Source organism: Lissotriton helveticus, chromosome 3_1 (genome assembly GCF_964261635.1).
Source record: "Lissotriton helveticus chromosome 3_1, aLisHel1.1, whole genome shotgun sequence".
Lineage (NCBI taxonomy): Eukaryota > Metazoa > Chordata > Amphibia > Caudata > Salamandridae > Lissotriton > Lissotriton helveticus.
The window spans coordinates 247968461-247985191 of NC_136061.1; positions in this window are offsets into that span (position 1 = coordinate 247968461).

The following is a 16731-nucleotide window of genomic DNA, read 5'->3' on the forward strand; positions in this document are numbered from 1 at the left end:
TGCCCCATGGGAAAAGTCCAGTCCGAACTACAAAAGCCATGTCCTTCCCAGAACGGAATCAAGCATCCGAGGACCGGACCGGTTTCGAGGTAACACCTCTCTTCAGCCCGGCTAGCTTGACTCCAAGTGGTGTGGAGTGCCTGGGACCCACGTCTGGGCATCCCCAGCGCACCCAGGGCGGCAATTGCAAAAACAACAAGTGATGGACTGAATGTGGATCAATGTCACACACTCCCCCAGTCAAAAGATCTGGGCCCAAATCCATCGTTTTTTTGCACTCCACACCACCCTGGGTTAGACAATGGCGATATGCAAATCAGCTCTGACCCTGTTGCCCCATGGGAACAGTCCAGTCCGAACTACAAAAGCCATGTCCTTCCCAGAACGGAATCAAGCATCCGAGGACCGGACCGGTTTCGAGGTAACACCTCTCTTCAGCCCGGCTAGCTTGACTCCAAGTGGTGTGGAGTGCCTGGGACCCACGTCTGGGCATCCCCAGCGCACCCAGGGCGGCAATTGCAAAAACAACAAGTGATGGACTGAATGTGGATCAATGTCACACACTCCCCCAGTCAAAAGATCTGGGCCCAAATCCATCGTTTTTTTGCACTCCACACCACCCTGGGTTAGACAATGGCGATATGCAAATCAGCTCTGACCCTGTTGCCCCATGGGAACAGTCCAGTCCGAACTACAAAAGCCATGTCCTTCCCAGAACGGAATCAAGCATCCGAGGACCGGACCGGTTTCGAGGTAACACCTCTCTTCAGCCCGGCTAGCTTGACTCCAAGTGGTGTGGAGTGCCTGGGACCCACGTCTGGGCATCCCCAGCGCACCCAGGGCGGCAATTGCAAAAACAACAAGTGGTGGACTGAATGTGGATCAATGTCACACACTCCCCCAGTCAAAAGATCTGGGCCCAAATCCATCGTTTTTTTGCACTCCACACCACCCTGGGTTAGACAATGGCGATATGCAAATCGGCTCTGACCCTGTTGCCCCATGGGAACAGTCTAGTCCGAACTACAAAAGCCATGTCCTTCCTAGAACGGAATCAAGCATCCGAGGACCGGACCGGTTTCGAGGTAACACCTCTCTTCAGCCCGGCTAGCTTGACTCCAAGTGGTGTGGAGTGCCTGGGACCCACGTCTGGGCATCCCCAGCGCACCCAGGGCGGCAATTGCAAAAACAACAAGTGATGGACTGAATGTGGATCAATGTCACACACTCCCCCAGTCAAAAGATCTGGGCCCAAATCCATCGTTTTTTTGCACTCCACACCACCCTGGGTTAGACAATGGCGATATGCAAATCAGCTCTGACCCTGTTGCCCCATGGGAACAGTCCAGTCCGAACTACAAAAGCCATGTCCTTCCCAGAACGGAATCAAGCATCCGAGGACCGGACCGGTTTCGAGGTAACACCTCTCTTCAGCCCGGCTAGCTTGACTCCAAGTGGTGTGGAGTGCCTGGGACCCACGTCTGGGCATCCCCAGCGCACCCAGGGCGGCAATTGCAAAAACAACAAGTGATGGACTGAATGTGGATCAATGTCACACACTCCCCCAGTCAAAAGATCTGGGCCCAAATCCATCGTTTTTTTTGCACTCCACACCACCCTGGGTTAGACAATGGCGATATGCAAATCAGCTCTTACCCTGTTGCCCCATGGGAACAGTCCAGTCCGAACTATAAAAGGTAAGGCAGGTGCATAAAGTTGCTGGTCAGATCGGCGGCCATCTGGGTGAAAGTAATTATCAAAGGCACTCCTGGAGTTTCATTCAATCGAGTGCCAAGTGACGGAATAATTGGGAGAAAGAGGGATGGACACCACAGACAACAGGTGGAAGATGCCCTGTGTGTTGGGTCACTATGCCATAGGTTGTCGAGCATAGAAATGTCCCGGTTACAGAACGCCAAAGGCGTTGTGGGTGTTCTACCTAAGGATAGATTCAAGGTTGTTCAAGATAAATAGATTCAAGTTGGAGTAATATTAATCTATATGAACAGGTCCTGGGTTCTAAAGTTTCAAAACTCATGGGTGCAAGACATGGAGAAGATCGGGTGGTATGGAGTAACCCAGTAGGATAGTTATGTATTCAGTTTGTGCCACAGGATCTCTTCATTTAACCCATCTCTTTGCGTGGAAAGGCAGAAAATCCATCATTGTTCCTTCTCGAAGAGTTTCTTCTTATGCCATGAAGAGTTAGTTTCTAGCACCATCCAGAGTATATCATCGAGTGTATGGTGATGGTCAATAAAGTGCACACTCATTTTGGTTGTATTTCTTTTACACCGGATGTTGCACCGGTGTTCAATTATCCGGGTTTTACCAGCTCATGTAGTCATACCGATGTATCTGAGAGAGCACGGGCATTCGATGAGGTATATGCAATTTTTGGTATTTCAGTTTGTGTGTATGCATTGGGTCCAGGCATGGATCTCATTCAGCGACACTTCCCTAGAAGGTTTTGTCAAGTGACACACTCCACACTGGCCACAGGGATGCTGTCCTGTGACGGGTGCCATATCAGAGTAGACAGCCATATTTGAACCATTCAACCTAGTATCTCCCCCACCAAGAGGGCCCTGCCAGACTGTCTTGGGAAGCTCCCGAGATCGCCTTGCAAGGTGAGCACTGTCTTTTCTGTTACTCCAGGCCTAATACAGCACCCTCTGGTGTTTACCAACCTATTGAAGTTAAGCCTTCTCCGACTGAACAGTACTCCCACAATCCTTCTACTCTTTGAGCATGGTCGGCTACCTGCGGGCGCAGTGGAAAGTCGTGGTGCAAGCAGGCTGACCTTCATTTTGCTATAGCGCCCTGTCGCTGTGGCCTTGGGAAGGGACTGCCTTGCACCCTCACAGGTGCCAATGAAGATAGAACGGTTCACCTCTCCACTAATTGATCCATTCAAGCAAGCCGGAGCCTCTTCCTATGCACCTGCCTCCACAGATGTGACCAACACTGACTCTATCTTACAGGCCGTACAACATCCCGGACAGACATTAAAACCAAGATAGGATTAGTGAGGGTGGATAGCGCTTTCCTGTGCCAAGACCTGCTCAATTTTTGGCAGAGTATTCAACGCTGAGGGGCACATAGTGGAACTCGAGGACACTGTCACAGGGCTCAAACACACAGTCCTGGGCTCTCTTAAATCCTCTAAACATCTGGACAAAGGTGTGGAAGACACCAAGAACCGGGCGCAAAGTAACAACCACAAATTTGTTGGATTACCAGAAGGGGCCAAGGGTCGCTCACCAGAGAAATCCTTGGAAGCGTGGATTACATTCTGGATTCTGGTGGACCAACTCTCAGCCTGAATTGTCCTGGAATGGTTCCATACGTCTTTGGAGCAATGGCCCCCTCAAAGAGCTTCCCACAGGCCTCTCCTTTCAAAGGTTCTTAACTACAAAGACAGAGATCTGATTCTTAAAGGAGCAATGCCACGAGGGCCTCCACTTTTCCAATCCACATGCATCCTAATACTTCCAGACTATACATGTCCGGTTTGGAAGCAGAGGAGTAGCTTTAAGGTCATTAAGCAGAAACTGAGAACAACTTCCACACCTTTTTCTTTGACTCACTGAGGGCAGCCTGGGACTAATTAGTGGAGTGCATAAGGCTGAGATGCCATCAACCCCCTTGAATGAATCCCACCCATCCAGCAACAGGGCCCACAGTCAATGGCACTCCAGGAGACAGAAGGAGCCTAATGCTAGATCACAAAACTCCAACGAGGCGGAGGACAATCATCACAGTGGAAGGGGATAGGGGAGAAGCCATCCCCTCACGAGGACAGGCTGCCTCGCAGAGTCTTCACACCAAAGCAACCCTAGCTCTGAACACAGGCCAAATGGCTCTCGGTGGTCCTTCGCAATCATGCATCAAACTATCAACAACTTTTATTTCTGTTTCATACTGATGTCTCATTGAATCCCGTTTTCAGACAGCAGCACAGAATTCACTTATGTCGTATGATGCTGGGGTTGGAACCACCCCTATCATGCTATCTTTTGTCTTTCTATTTAATGGGGCGAGTTAGGACGAGAGATACTTTTGGGTGGAAGTGTGGGACTGGGGTTGTTGCGGGGTAGTGTTGGGCATTTCATGTTTTTGGGTTGTTTACCTCTCTGGTTCAGTTTATCTACACTGTGCCCTCACCTTTGAGGGCACATGTTGCATACTTGCCACATCTAACTCACTTTGCTGTAGGGATGCTACCCGCACTAGCTACATGAACCTTACATTATTCATACAAACCTCAATGCCTTCGCTCTGAGGGCGGGATTCACAGTAATGGCGTGAAACATTAACGGTTTTAACAACAGTGTTAAAAGAAGGGCAGTCCTACCCTTCACTGAGCACCACTCCCCAGCAGTATTACTCCCCCAGGAAACACACATTCCTTGGGACGGTCTGCCCTGCTCTGCCCCAATTTGAATATGTTAGAGCCTTCCATGCAGGCCATGCTAGGGGTTCACGTTTTATGGCTATTCTTCTGCAAAAAAAGCTCCTCCTTATCCATAACCCACTCAATATCAGATGCTGGTGGGAGGTTTATGCTGGTGAAGGGTCTCTTGGAGGGTACCCAGTACTATAGCCATAGTGTATGTGGCCCGACACGTAGATAAGTCCTCACTTAAATGCGTACTATTATTGGAGGCAACTCCAATTCAGTGATAGACCCCAAAGTGCATGCCACAGGGGCTAGAGCAGCAGCACCACATAGGACCTCCATATTGGCAGACTGGGCTGCGATCTTGGGCATCTGCAATGTCTGTAGCACATGGCATCCACAAATGACCGAATACACACACCAGTCCTCTGCACATGGTAGATGTCAAGAATTGACCTTTCCTTTATGCCTTATTGATACTACAGTCTAGTTGTAAAGTATTCATAGCATCCTCAAAAGACAACAATGACACCCATTATATCTGCAATAGGGACTGTTTTATTATTCTACAGGCACTTTTTGGTAAAAAGATCATCATATGCAATATTATAATATATAATAAGATGAAAGGTTGCTCCAAAGGGGAGTGAAAAGGAAAAGCTTGCTCATGTTTAAGACAGATAAGAAGGAAGGTAATCAAAGTCGGGGTACATCCAATGGAGAATCAATTGTAATTATTGTACATCACAACAAACTGGCTATAATTTACAGTAATACAAGTTTATATCCTGCCTGCCCCTCACAGATTATTCTGAATTGTCATTTGAGATTTTCCAGAAAGTGCACAGAGAGATATCATCTGTGGATTGGGCAGGGGTGATATCAGGTACTGGCCCACTTGGGGAAAATATAGAAGTTTCGACCCTGGTGCATGGAGGGTAAGTTATATCCTCTGCCCCTGGGTCTTCCGACGGACAAGGGGAAGGGGAGACAACCTATATGTAGGTGTTGCCATGACACAGCACCCGTGTGGTGGTCCACGTGGTAATTGCGTCATAGCGTAACGTTTTCTTATTAAGATGTGGATGCCAAGTTGATATAAAGAATTAATCAAGGATGAGTCGATTGCCCAAAACGATCTAGGTTTGAAGAGTTATGTGCAGGCCGGGAGATCCATGATGTACTCGTCAAGTCAGGGCCAAGTCTAGGACCAAGTCTAGGACCAAGTCTAGGACCAAGTCTAGGACCAACTGTTTTCTACATCAACCGATACCCAGGTCTGTGGATATTTTCTTGGGTTACCCCATTATGGTATAATGGATTTCCTTTATGCCAGCCACAGATGTACTGGGCACCATGGCAGCAAATGTTCTCCTCAGGGGCATCTCCAATCATTCCCCAATCACACTGCACATTGGGAACCCCACAAGAGCTAAGAGGATGATATGGCAACTGAACGCCTCGTGCTTGGTCAATTCACAATGTTCTGAGCCCTTCAAGAGTTGAAAGCCTATTTCATGCCTAATGAAGGCTTTCTGGAACCTAAAGGGACCCTTCAAATGGCTGGAAAAGCTATCCTAGGAGTGATAGCTGAAGCATATTTTAGTGGGCAAACTAAGAACATATCTATGATTTAAAACCGCAAACACGGACCCTTCAACTCAAATATCCGTGATCAAGGGGCGAACACTCCCTATGACAGCTAGAGGAGTGAAAGTCCTCCCTTCATCAACTGTGCCTTGAGGATTCTAGGAAGTGCTGGATTGCCTCCACCAGGGGATTTTATGAATTTGGTAACAAATTCAGAAAGTAATTTTATTGACTGCCAACTCACGACACAGTCCCTAGACTGATTTTAGTGAGCCAGGATTCATCCGGGTGGCAAATCAGTACTGTACTGGAGATTGTTTCTACCTTTGCCTCCTACTATAGTGATCTCTATGCCTGGCAGCTCTGCCCTACAGTCAAGGACACTCACCTCCTGAATATGTTATGTTATGTTATGTTATGTTATGTTAATAACTTTTATTAGGCGCACAGCTGCCCCAGCAAAGGGGCGTCCTGGCGCCGTTCCTTAGCAATCTAAGCCAGATAGATGGGGCTACTCTGGTTTGGGTCCTTGGCATGGAATAGATTGAAGAAGTTACCAGCAGTATGAAGCTGGGAAAAATCTGCATGCTATTCCCCACAAACTCGTAATAGGTGTTATTTAACCAAAACTAATAAATAATGTACCCAGTTGTATCGATATTTATAAGGTGCTTTAAATAACATAAAAATCAGCCCCTATGCTTAAGTCAACCTTTTCGCCACCATTTGAACTTCTCCCATGAAGTCATAGAGATCAGTCATGCTCCTCCTAAACCACACTTAGCTACTATTGTAGTCCTCCACAAGTTAGGGCAACCCCCTGAACACTGCTCGTCCTGTCACCCAATTTCACTCATGTTTACGGAGATCAAGATTTATGCCAAAATCCTAACAAACCACATCTTGCCAGTGACTACCTCACTTGCACACCTGGACCAGTGTGGCTTTATGTCCCACCACAGTACTCATCACTGTATTTACATCCACACTGGCACATGGTGGTTGATTTAAGACCCGTCCGCGCTCATGCTTTTAGATTTTGAAAAAGCTTTTGATCCACTCGACTGGACTTTGCTGTTCCTCATCCACTCTCAGATGGGATTTAGCCCCGCTTCCCTTCCATTGTCAAACTGCTCTACACCCTACCCTGAGCACAGATAAGAGTGGTATCATCTCGTCACCATTCCAGAGAACCAGAAACTCTAGACAAGGGTGCCACCTTTCAAAGCTGCTGATTGTACTGGCAATTGAGCCCTTGGCAATATGGATCTGGGTATTTCAATGAAGCAATGGCCTGGAAGAGCACATTGCACTCTACACAGATGTCAATTTTCTCTTCATAAGCCAGCCACATCTCACTGAACCCGTCTTCTGCAGATGCTCTGATTGTATGGTGATGCATCCGAGTTAACAGTTATTTGGTCCAAATCACTCTTGGTTCTTGTATATAGGGAGGTGATTGGATGGCAGTTCTGTCTCCCCATTTGTAGACTCAGGCTATAGTACCTGGGGGTGTATGTTGCCCCTAAACTCGGGCTGACCTGGGGCCTCAACCTCACCTCACTACTACAGCAGGTCCGCAAAGACATGTCCAGATGGTTGGAGTTGCATTTTAATGTTTTGGACTTCGTGGTACTCTTTAAAATGATGACTCTGCCGAAACGCCTCTACGTCTTGCAAAATTTCCCCAGGCCTCGTGAAAACAAACCCTCTCCCACAATCACTTCCCAAGGCTACGAAGGCCACTCTGTTGTGTTGGTGGCAGGCTCTGCGCTAGATCGAGAGGGATCACAAACCTACACAGGAAACTCCTCTATGGCAGGGCAGATGGGTCTCTCAAGTTGCCTGCTTGGAAGGTTTTGAGTGGGGAGACCTTATTGGTATCTTGAGGCCCTGCAATATCTGAGATAGTGCACAGATGAAAACATTCAGGAGGAATTCGACCTACACAAGACAGAATTCTATAAATATCTTGAGCTGCATCACGCATTGATGGTTTACCACTCGATGCTGCCCACTAAACAGTTTGCCTCTCCATCTTGTTGAGCTCATTGCCCCGCTTGTAATCGCGGGTAGCAATTTTTTGCTACTAGGCGATTTTAATATACATAGGGAATGTAGCTCCAATGTGGAAGCAGGGACACTTGTAACGGAGTTAGCCACTCTTGGGTTAATCAAGCTCAACGAGGGCCCTACACACATAGCGGGTCATACTTTGGACATTGTTTTTTCCAACTGTCCCAATGTCTCTTGTAATACCCCTCAGCTCCTGCCCTGGTCTGACCATGCGTCAATTGAGTTCTGTATTCAGGCACCTAGGAAGAAGAATAAAGCAACTAAGGATTCTTCTGGCTCTTTTAGACAGTGGAAGAGAGTCACCCAGGAAGGCTTTAAAGCTACCTTTGTAGAGCCGCGTATATTAGAGTCGGACGGCACTGAAGAGGCGCTAGCCAAGTATAACCTAGCTGTCTCTAATGCAGTGGACCAATTAGCCCCCTTGAAATCCCTCCCTAGTACGCCCAGGCTCCCTCAGAACACCTGGTATTCTCCCCTACTTTGTATACAGAAACGCATCTACAGGAAGTATGAAAAGCTCACCCATGAGGAGGAGGATAAAGCCCGTTTTTTGTGGCCCTAGCTGAGTACCATGGGAAAATTAGGGCAGCACTTAAAGATCATATAGCCCTACAATTAGCCCAGGCCAACAATGACCCCAAGGTGCTATACCGCATCCTAAAGTCCTTCACGGACCCCAAGGTGTGCGAGAACTCGATGGTCCCTTCACAAAAATTGTGCTATGAAATTGGCACCTTTTTTTCGCGTATATGATCAAATTGGTCAATCAGGAGAGCATTCTGCCACCATTATGATTTCTGTAGAATCTGGACAGGTAACCACTCAACTGCTAGGAAGCTTTCCCCCGGTGACGCAAGAGGAGACTGAGTCACTGATCCGCTCAGTAAAATCTGGATCACCACGGGATTTTATGCCGGCGAAAATTACCATTTATCTTGCTCGCCACCTATCCCCCTCCATTGCCCATCTCCTCAATCTCTCCCTGCTAGAAGGCCTAATTCCACTGGAATGGAAGGCAACACAGGTTATGCCTATTCTGAAGAATTCCAAGACCCCACTTACTGAGTTTTCCAATCTCCGCCCTATCTCTCTCCTCCCCTTCCTGGGCAATCTTCTGGAGAAGCATATAAATACCCATCTCTCCAACCATGTCGAACGAACGGGCAGCCTTAATTCATCTCAATCAGGCTTTCGTCCAAAATACAGCACAGAATCAGCCCTACTAGACTTAACCGATAACATCAGGATGACCCTAGATAGAGGCCATTCCACGATTCTGGTGCTGTTGGATTTGTCCGCCTCGTTCGACGCGGTTTCCCATGGGATCTTGCTCAGGAGATTGGAGGAGGTTGGACTCAGAGATTCGGCCCTCCACTGGTTGACGAGTTTTCTATCTTCTCGCTCCCAGGCGGTTAACCTTGGATCTTATCGTTCAGCTGCAACAGAGTTGTCCAAGGGAGTCCCTCAGGGCTCTTGTTTGAGCCCTACTTTGTTTAATATCTATGTGGCTCCCTTGGTCAATCTGTTGAGGAACAGTGGGTTTATCACTGTTTCTTATACGGACTATACCCAATTGCTCTTCCCATTTGCTAAGTTTACCCCCTCAGTACAGGCCGCCTTCTCCCTGGGAATGAGAAACAACTCTCAGTGGATGAGGACGAATTTCCTTCAGTGCAATGTGAGGAAAACTGAAATAATGCTTTTTGGGGAAGCACGACTACTGTGGACCCCTGATTGGTGGCCTTCAGATCTAGGTTTCCCTCCTGCACAAAAAACCTGTGTGAAAATGAAGGTGTTCGCCTCGAACAGTCTCTAACCATGAAAGAGCATGCCACCCACACAGCTGGCTCATGCTTTCATGTATTGGGCCTATTGCGCCGTATCCTCCCTTTGCACCCTGATTTCTCTAGGAAGATGCTAACCCAGGCACTTATATTAAGCCACCTGGATTATTGCAATAGCCTTCTGCTGTCCGCCAATGCGGCCGCTCTGGACAGACTACAGGTTGTCCAGAATACGGCAGCTTGTCTGATTCTGAATGCGCCACCAAGGACGGCCTCTTAGCCCCTGCTTGTTCTGCTCCATTGGCTCCTGAAAGGGAAGCGTGTACAGTTCAAGGTGTACTGTATCATTCACAAGCCCTTGTTTAACCCCGGCCCTAGCTATCTGGCAGATACATTTACTCCCTACTTTCCTCAGCGGTCTCTCCGCTCACAAGCAAAACATCTGCTCACAGTGCCTACAATCAAATGAGCCAGGCAAGGTGGGAAGGCCCTATCCTATCTGGGCCCATGCCACTGGAACAAGCTTCCTGCACAAATAAAACAATGCACGGAACACCTCCTTTTCAGGAAACAGCTTAAGACCTTCCTGTTCACCTCCGACCCTTAGTTGTTAGGCTTTCTTACCTGGTCCGTCTACAGCGCAGAGATACCCCTTTGGGGGTCGATTCTGGCACTCTACAAATAAATAAATAAAATAAACCTACTGGAACACAACTCACTTGAACCTAAAGTAATTTTGTCCCTGCTTAGCCGAGGGTGCACTTCATCCCTTTATGAATCCCTAGTTATCGATGCTCTGGATGCATTCACCGTCCTTTGGGAGAGGTGGAAGGGCTGGGTAGGCCACCCTAGATGACAGCAACTGGAGGAATGCCAAGATGCCTCCCCCGGGAGCTAGTCATTCCTTCCCACCTGCCCCATCTTCAAGTGAAATACTTGGACGCACCCTATTTTACTCACCGGCGACTATGGGAAATGAGCGCAATCCTCGTCCCACATGCCCTAAGTGTGTGATCAATGTATGTGACTTCTTACATATGGTATGGGTCTATCTGGTTATTGAGCGCTATTGGTCGTGATTTTTTACACTTTGTCCAGAATAATAGAGACCAATTGACTGCTCCACTCGGATTGCATTGTTGGGCATCTTGGAAGACATACATGGCCATTGGGAGGAACACACCAACTGGGTGTAGGTTTTTTTAATTTTATATCCTAGAATCTACATATTGCATGAAAGCAGAAGCATTGGCACACAAAGCTTTTCATGCCATTAGGGGAATGGTCATGTACTGCACTCATTCAGCTGGTGACTGAGCCAGAACGTTTAATTAGCATGAAACTTCCCTTAGGGGCCCATAAATCTGCTCCCTGGGCTACAACTGAGACCCAAATGGATGAATCATGTGAAAAGTAAATTAAGTCTTGTCAAGCATTTCCCTTTATGTTCAGATGCTTTCTTGTTGTTTTTAAAATCTTTTCAGAGTTCCCTGACTAAAATGCAATTGGAAAATTAACCATGCAACCGTTATGGCCGCATGGACATGATCCACCCGGGGCCCCACAGAGTACTCTACAGAGTCCACGAAATCTTGTGCCATCCATCCGATTTCTGCGACAATTCTTAGCAGAGATGGCAAGATGGAGCACACTCTACATGGAGGGCGTTCTGTTGAGGGGGTCGCACTGTGAAGGGAACCACCTTCCTCCGACTGACTGTAGCCCGGAGGCCAGAGGCAATATGGCGGCAGTTGGGCCAGAGCACGACTGAACCGGTAAACAGGACGATTGCCGACAACATTTGAAAGCCCCAATGACATCTGAAGTTTAGCTACTGAGTGCCCTCAGTGGTAAGGAGAGGGTGCTAGGGTGAATGGTCCTGGCAGAGGCCCCGTCTTTTGCTGGCTGACCACCAAAAAAGCCAGTGCATCTCCTCGCTCACACCCTGGGGAGCCCGAGTGATGGCCGCGAGATGAGCAACTGACACCCCCAGCATGACACACACACAGACATTTTAAGGCATGATCAAAGTGGGCTCTGGCCCAGGGCCCCAGCCTTTCAGGGGGACCCCTGTTAGAGTCATCTGTGTTCTATGCATAGTCTTCTCCTGATGGCCTTGAATAATTCTTAAACAGATTGTTTTAAATACCATTTTCCTTTCATTGGTTTGTAGTGTGAGTGATGTAAAGGAGTCTAATACTGGCATTTTGCAGAGAAATGATTACTTTTTAGAAACATGCAGCATTTATAAAAAAAAGCTGGTTTTAGATCTAAAAATGACCTCATTTATGAAAAAGGGGAATACAATTAGTGAGTGCTGCTGCATTATATTATATAAAACATGTCACTATCCCTGAATATTAAATGTAAACAGATTTAGATCATTGTGCCTGTGCATTGGGCAAAGAGGGCATAAAAGAGCTGAAACTGGATCATAAATTCAAAGCTGTTGGAACAGAGGCCCCAAAAATATGTTTGGCCCAGGTCCCCCGAAATCCTTAAGACGTCCTTAGACACACAGGTTTGAATTCACTGACCGGTCAAATTTCACCGGTCATTGATCCGAAGACTGTCTCTCCACGGGCAGATCTGTTAATGAACATACCCCTGACTTTCATCAATTCCTGCTGTTCGTGCCCAAGAGACATAGACAGCTTTTCACACACCTCAAACATGATGAAGAGAGTCCTCTACTTTTTCAACGAGGGATTTGAGATTTAAGGCTGACACCTCTTGCATAACACATGCCAGCATACTCCTGTCATCCGGGAGGTCACCCAGGCTGCTCCATGGACTACTTTTAATTTGCCTGTTCTTTCTGGCAATTACTTTCCCGCGGTGAGCAAATCTGCTACACTTTCCAACCTAGAAGAGGAGCTCCCATTACATAGAATCCTGCTTGCCCCAGGAGACAAAGGGATTAGAGAGGGAGGGGGAGTCCCACTGATGTGCCCTACAGTGTGTCTCAGAAAGACTGAGACTGGCGACAGCAGAGATGAACTAGGGGCATGATTTGCCGGCCTTCTATGGATCCCTACTTCATGCACATGAGGGCCGAGACCGCCTCCCTCCATATGACGTAGGCAGCTGCAACATCCTAGACCCACTAGTCTATCTCTCACAGTAGCGCTCTGAGTTGCTATACCCCAGAAGCCCCTTAACCAATGCAACTTTATAAGCCTTTATGCTACCCAAGAAGGCCCAAGTCAATAGGGTGCCTAGCTACTGTACCCCGGCGGAGGCGAGAAACCCCAGCACCTACTCCAGTTCTGAAACCGCAATGACAATAACTAAAGAGGACCTTCTCTCTTCCCTCTGGGACTTTAAGAAAGAACTTAGGAAAAAGCTTAATGCAGACCTTGCCACCTCTTTCGAAACCTTCAAGGCGGATGTTAATTACCAACTGGTCTCCCTACCTACTGACATAGACTCAGTTGGTGCAAGTTTGCTAGACCTCGAAACAAAACATCAAGATCTGAATGTCCGCAATAGAATGCACCATGAAACAGCTAAGATCTCAGGTACAAACAGCCCTACTGAAATGTGGATACTTACAAAATCGGCCCAGATGGGACAAAATACAAATTTGAGGGGCCTAAGCTGGAGGTCTTCATCGTGGGAATGTTCTCCAGGACCTGGGCAGTTGGGGCTGGAGAGGGTGCATCATGTAGGTCCACTGACCACTAGCGGAGGAAAGGGACCCACAGATGTTACAGCTTAACTCCATTCCTTCAATGTCAAGGACCTGATCCTAGTGGCAGCCCGAAAGCATGATCCCATCTCTTTCCAGGGAGCCACGTGCTGAATCTTCCAGGATATTGCCCCCACCACACTGAAAAAGTAATTTAAACCAGTGACCGACTTGCTGCGCCGCAATCATGTTAGATACAGTTGGATCTACCCTTTTAGCATCGCCTTTGAGTATCAAAATAAGCTGCGTCTGTTACGCCCGAACTAAACGAGCTTGACATAAAAATGTTTGATTGTGGAGAAACTAGACTCCCTAGTTTTTCTATTTCACATTTTCAAAGTTGTTGCATGGCTGGAAATGTAATTTCAAGAGTGATGTTGGGAGGGCGGGAGATTATTTTGCGATGTGTAGGGGGGAGAATAGGTACTTTCTTAACCCTAGTGAGAGGAGGCCTGGAGCAACCTACATGTACCTCCACCCTTTATGGTTCTCAACACCATATCATGGAATGTTAAGGGACTAAATTCCCTGGCTAAGCGCCACAAATTTTGGAAATATACCCTTTAACGACGCCTTCATATTATAGCCTTCAAGAAACACACCTTAAGCATAGAGAGGATTGAAGCCTGCGGTACAAGTCATACTCCCTAGTAAACCATTTCTCAGCCACCTTTAAACACAATGGGGTAGCCCTCCTCTTTCATTCTTCACTGAAATTTCAAATCACTGGTAGCAAATCTGGCAAGGAAGCGCGGATAATAATCGCCATGTGTAACATTAGCTGCCGCAAATATACAGTAGCTTCAATTTATGCACCCGATTCTGGATAATCTGACTTTCTCTACTCCTTTATCTCCATGCTACTTGGGTTAACTGAAGGGGACATTATGCTGATGGGAGACTTCAATCTTTTTTGGGATCCCGCCTCAGATAGTATGCACCCTCATAGGACACCTACCGGTATATTCACTAAAAACGTGAGGCGAGTGCTTGCCACCTTGGATTGCTAGTCGCTTGGAGATCTGTCCCCCCCATCACCCGCAACAACACCTTTTTTCCCACTCCCACCGCCACTGCTCCTGAATAGATCATGTTTTCATCAGCCAATCCCTACAACATACTATATCAGCCACCACTATCCACCCCAATTAGCAATTAGAGACTACTTTCAAATTAACAATCCCCAGGACACTAGCCCCTCAACAGCATGGGACACATTCAAGGCAGTTATTAGGGAGAAATGTATTTCACTGATGACTACCCTAACTCAACAGAAGACTCGAGAACGGCATGCACCTAGGCAGAACTTCAGTTAGCCGAACTGGCCCACAAATCCTCATCCACCCGGACCCTCCAGAGGAAGGTCACTGCACTATGAAGGAAATCAATGCCATCTACACTAATTGAGGAGAACTGACCCTACACCGCCTTAAAAAGCCCACATATGAAGAGGGTAACAAAGTTTGGCCACACCCAGTAGCGGCCCGGGGTGGGAGTGCTGCTGGGCGCTCACGTGTTTGGTAGTAAACTACGGATTATGGCTGATTAGTGGTAAGTAAACACATAAATAAATAAAACAAATTTTGTTGCGCACGCTGCATCGTCAAATGCGATGCAGAGCGTGCAACGAAATTCGTTTCATTTATTTATATGTTTTATTACCTCTAATCGGCCGTAATCCGTAGTTTACTACCCTCCACCCTGCCCCTCCCCCGTCCCACTTCAACACCCAGCAGCACTCCCACCACGGGCCACTACACCTAGTGAGACAGCTGCGAGCCAAACAGGAAAAGGAATATATAGGTCAAATACAGGGAGATTCTTGGGAAATGCTGCAATGGAAGTGAGGAAGGCTTGTGCATTCTGAGACTTCTAAAAATGACTCTGCACTTTGGACCCTGTCGACACTGTGGAGCAACTAGCCTTGGGGTTGGAATGTCCTCTGGCCTCCACGGCCCACAACGAGCTCTTGGAATTCCCCATAACAATCAAAATAGGTTCAGAGTGCCATTGACAGGTTTAAATTACACAGATCCCCTGGTCACAACGGATTCACCATTCAATTTTATGAAACAATCAGCTCAGACATGGTCCCACACCTGATCCATGCAGTGACCCCCTTCGATGCGAGAGGCCCTGATATCTGTCATCCCTAAACCAGGAAAAGACCCACAGTTCTGTGCTTCTTACCGACCAATTGCACTACTTAAGCTCAATGCCAAACCATATCCTAAAATATTAGCCAGTCGGATGGAGGACATCATGTGGGAATTGATCCACCCGACCAAACCAGCTTTATCATGGGTAGGCAGACTCATGACAATTTGAGACAGGTGATCCACTTGGTTGAAAAAGCAAACAAAAAATGGATCCTGATGGTACTTTTGGCCTTTAATGCTGAGGCATTCGACAGACTGGATTGACCCTTCCTCTCCCACACATTACATCATTTTAGGTTTGTGGATGGCCATGGTCCAAGCCAACTACACGCATCCCCTCTTCAGTTAGTCAGTGGGACGGGTTCTGACTACTTCAACCTTGAACGGGGTACAAGACAAGGGTGCCCTTTCTCCCCATTATTATGTGCCCTCAGTTTCGGGCCCATAACCACTAAGGATTCAAGCAATGCCCACCATCCACGGACTACCTTTTAGCTTAGTGGAACACAATATATCCGTATTAGCTGACAATGTACTATTGTCGCTCACCTCTTCCCATATGTCACTACATGTCCTACAATCTGAACTCCGAACCTCTGAATCAGTTGCTGCGTTCATCAACTTTAGCAGCCTTCATAAATCCTTCCTACTTAACCTAACCGTCCCCACAAGAGAAATGTAGGAGATAGCGGCCTCCTACCCCCTCCAGTGGGTGAAAAGAGACATCACCTATTTGGGGATTAAAATCACTCCCAGAGTAGCTGACCTATACAGTGCAAACTACCCTCCCCTAAAGGTCAGCCGTTAGTTGCCCTACTAAGGCAACTAAAGGCTGACCTTAAACGTTGGGCACAACTGTATTTGACTTTACTTGGCCCCATTAACGCACTTAAGATGACAGTACTACCACAACCCTAGTATTTCTTACAGGCACTCCCCATTTGGGTTGACAGAGATATCTCTCCGCCATCCCCTTGTTAGTTACGAATTTCATCTGGCAAAACTGAAAGGCTCGACTACCGAATAGAG